Source organism: Pinus tabuliformis, chromosome 7 (assembly GCF_031772625.1).
Source record: "Pinus tabuliformis cultivar Carrire ecotype Pingquan chromosome 7, CPIR1, whole genome shotgun sequence".
Lineage (NCBI taxonomy): Eukaryota > Viridiplantae > Streptophyta > Pinopsida > Pinales > Pinaceae > Pinus > Pinus tabuliformis.
This window is the reverse complement of record NC_142293.1, coordinates 1,978,525,916-1,978,530,377: the sequence shown is the minus strand read 5'-3', so window position 1 is coordinate 1,978,530,377 and position 4,462 is coordinate 1,978,525,916.

Below are 4,462 nucleotides of genomic sequence, written 5' to 3'. Positions count from 1 at the left end.
TTGTTTTTTAATTGAGATGCATAGGAGCATATCCATTCTTTAAATAAAAATTCAAATCTGCATACCGTGATTGTGCATCATTGAGGCTTACCTCTGATATTTTCACTTCATTACCTTGGTCTTCTTCTGTTGATAAATGGGAAGCTCCAGTTAGCATTCTGCAAAAAACCTTGGCCCCTAACAATTTTAGCTAGTCGGATTTCTACATCGTACTCTTGAAGTGCAGTGACCCAATTTTCTCTTTTCTCCCCCACTTCTCTTTGAATCAATAATTGCCTTACTGCAGGGTAAGGTACTACTATTTTTGTATGAGTTTTGAGGAGAAAAGGTCTGAAATGTTTTAAGGTTTTAAAGACAGCGAAATCTTGTTTCTCAACAGCTGAGTAGTTTAGCTCAGCACCCTGTAAATTGGAACTGAAAAAAGAGATAGGTGCCTCGATGTTTTGATCATTTAGCTGTGTTAAAACTACTGCATATGATGTATCAGATGAAAATGTGTACAATACAAAAGGTTTAAGAAAGTCTAGAGTTGTTAAAGAAGGAGCATTGATAATAGCTTTTTTTATTAACTCAAATGACTCTCTTTCATTTTTACCCCATTTGAAGACTACATTCTTTCTTATCATTGATTGAAGGGGTAGAACAATCCGTGAAAAATCGGGAACAAATATTTTCACAAAGTTAAGCTGGCCTAGGAATGATTGCATGGTCCTTTTATTATGAGGGAGAGGAATCTTCTCAATTTCTTGGATTCTGTCAATATCAATATAAATTCCTTTCTTGGACACTATGAATCTGAGAATTTTTCCTTCTTCATGCAAAGTATGATTTTTTGGGATTTAGAGAAATGCTATATTTCTTGAATCTTTCAAACATATTCTTTAGGTCATTCAAATGATCATTTTTGTTCCTAGAGTAGACTATAATGTCATTTAGGTAAATAACAATTGATTTATTAATTAGGCCTTTAAAAGCAATATCCATGGCGCGTTGAAATGTAGCACCTACATTGATAAGTCCAAAAGGCATCTTCTGATAAGCGTATGTCCCCCATTTGGTCCTTAATGTTGTCTTTAGTCTGTCATCTGGATGTACAAGGATCTAGTTATATCCTAAAAACCCATCTATAAAAGACAATAACTCGGAGCCTGCAACTGATTGCAATGTTTGCTCCATGGTAGGCAAAGGAAAGTTATCCTTTTGACAAGCTCTATTTAAGTTCCCAAAGTCAATACAAATCCCAATATCTCCATTCTTTTTCCTGATAGGAACCATATTTGATACCTATTTTGAGTGTCTAACAGGAAATATTTTTTTTTTCTTTCAGAAGTTTATTTAATTCAGTTTTCATTTGGCTTTCAAGGTTTCGATGAATCTCTCTAAGCTTCTATTGAACTGGTTTCTCATTAGAGGTCACGGGTATAGTGTGTTGAGTTATAGAGGTATCATAGGTTTTGAGATCTGAATAATCCTAGGCAAAGACACCTTTATATGTTTTCAACAATTTGATGAATGATATCCTTTCTTCGGATGATAAACCAAGACCTAGGTTGACGTTTTGAGGCTTTTCAGATGTGCCTAGGTTTACCACTTCAAATCTCAAAGTAGAACTCTGAGTCTTGGAGTTGGTAATCTTTTTAAATCTGTCTTTCAAGTCATAGAGATCTCCCATTTTGACTACAGACACTGGAATTGGATTTTGATCTTGTTTATGTTTGATTTGCAAGTCATGTTCATGTTCATCTATGATTTTATCCTCATAAGATCCTTTTGATTTAAGGAAATCAATTATATCAACACCATTATTAAACACTCTCGAATTTGTTACATTATCAGGGATGGACGGTCTAAAAATTAACTCTATAGAAAATCTATATGGACTAAATTCCTCTGAATGTATAAGATTAGATGCTACATTGGCAAGTAAATCAGAACTTGCATTTTGTAATCTGGGGACTGAAGAAATGTAAAAGCAGTGAAGCGAGAAGTAATATTTTGGGCTAGGGATTGATAATGTTTTAGATGCCCAGACACACGATGGATTGTGTTTCTTACCTGTTTAATAATTATTTCAGAGTCTCCATATACTTTCAAATACTTGATATTAAGGCCAATGGCTTTGTATAGCCCTTGAATTAATGCTTCATATTCTGCAGTATTGTCAGTGCATTGAAATTCAAGCCTACAGGCTAATATGGTTTTCTCTCCTTGCGGGCTGATTAAGATACATTCAGGACCTGCACCATCTTCAGGCTTGGAACCATAAAAATAAAGAGTCCAAAATAATGAATTATCTATAAGTTTATCAACTACATATATACACTTGGAAGCATCTGTTTGTGAAAATTTTTCTATCTGAGATACTACAACATTATCTGGAAAGGGAGATCTTTGTGCGTTAAAGGATCCCAAGAATGACTCAGCTGAGTAGTTTCCGATGATATTATTGGTGAAAGCTATTGGTTCATTTCTCCCCTTGAGATCAGTGATTGTGTACTTCATGAATTTCTCATGGTCTACTCTGATTTGGTTAGGTTTACCATTGTATGGAAACCACATATGAGACCAATCAGTTGCAAAGTATCTGTGTAACTTTTCAGACCAATCCCTACTCAAAATTAAACCATAGAATTCAGGGATATCAACCACTAGAATATTGATTACCTATGAAACTTTTGGGTTGGAGGAAAGCCTGATTGAAACTGATATCATTTCTCCAAGTACTTCTACTTTTGTCCTATCCAGTTGAACTATGTGTACAACATATTTTTGAGGTGTGATATTTAATTTAGTGCACACAGTTCTTGGCATAATGTTTGAAGAGGCTCCTGAATCAATAAGGAAATTATGGACGTTTTTGTTAAAAATCTCATAAGTAAGAAGAAATGGAGGAGTATGAGAGATAGATCTGTCACCTATTAGAACTAGATCTGTGGGATTTACTTTGTTTGAAGATGAAGGAGGCTTTCCCATATCTTTAGTAGCTTGAGTAACTACAGCAACTAGTAAAGGAGCTACAGGAACTTCTTTTAACTCTCTAAGTAAGATTTTCTATTGTTGTTTGAGTTTAGTCAATTCATGTAATGAAATATTTTCTCTCTTATTTTTCATATCTTTGACTATATTGTATTCCATTGTATCCAAGATTACTAAAGTTTTAGAAGCAGTTTGAGGATCTAATGGAATAGAATCGGTTTGAGTAGTCTTGGATTTATTACTTACTATTTTCTCCTTTACAGGAGTACAAGCTTTATGTTTCTGATTTTTTGTTGACGTATCAATAGAGCTTTTACTTCTTGTAGTTACTAGCATAGCTTATCTTCCTCTCCAGTTGGTAGAATAAAAACCTTGATTCCATTTAACTCAACTTCTTCCTCGGTTTCTGCTTCTTCTTCAGCTGATGAGGCTTCTTCTGGTTCTTGATTGTATTCAGTGTTTGGAATAGTATTTGGTCGCTGGGATTTAGAAGAAGGATTTATTTTAAATGGGCAAAAATCTTTCTTGGGAGCAGATGATTCCGCAACCTGTTTCTTAATTTTGACCATTTCATTTGACATGGTCTTTAGCACCTTTTGAAGGCCTTCAAGGTTGAAAGGGTCCTTTGGGGCTTTCTTTTTTGAATCTTCATTGAATGTCACTTTCTTGGATTTCTTTTCTTCTATCTGTGATCTCTTTTCTAAGGCAATAATTCTCCTCTCTATAGAAAATGCTTCTTTCATGTTTTCTACCAAGGTAGCCTTATTGGCTCTATCTACAAAAATTGTGATATTAGAGGGAAGGGAGGATATGTACCACCCTATTTGTACATCTACTACAGGTCTAGAGGCAACTGGGACTTTGTTCAGTAACTTGTTGAATCTGCAGTTGAATTCTATAACAGCCATGGTGAAAATTCCATGTAAAAAATATATAAATACCATGGATGATGGGACACGTATTCCAAGCTAAATGATGGGCAAGACATCCTAGTGTGTGTTCATTTGGTTGTTTATAGCTAAGGAAATTGGAAAAGGCAATGGCTAAGGCATTAAAGAGGAAAAATGGCATTTTTGGGACATTTATTTATGAAAATAATGGAAATTAGGAGAAAAAGGAGGTGAAAGGTCACAGGTTTCATGTGAGGAGGAAAATGAAGGAAAATAATGGAAAATGAAGAAAATAAAGGCCTCATTAATAAAAAATCTTTTGAGGATCAGTGGGCAAGACTTGGTCAGTTTAGCTTTGGAGCTCTTTCAATATTCTCTCTCTCTCATACTCTTGGACACTTAGAGTTTGCTTGGAGCAAGAAAGGAAATGAAGGCGAGAGGAAGCAAAGATCAAGTAGGGAAAGGCAAGACCAAGCAGCTACAACAAGCTTCATTGCAGGTATTAACTTTCATGTGTATTTTCCTTGCTAGATTTGGCATGCATGGGATTGCATGTGTTTCTTTTCTACCATGGCATGGGTTTTGCCATGTGTGAC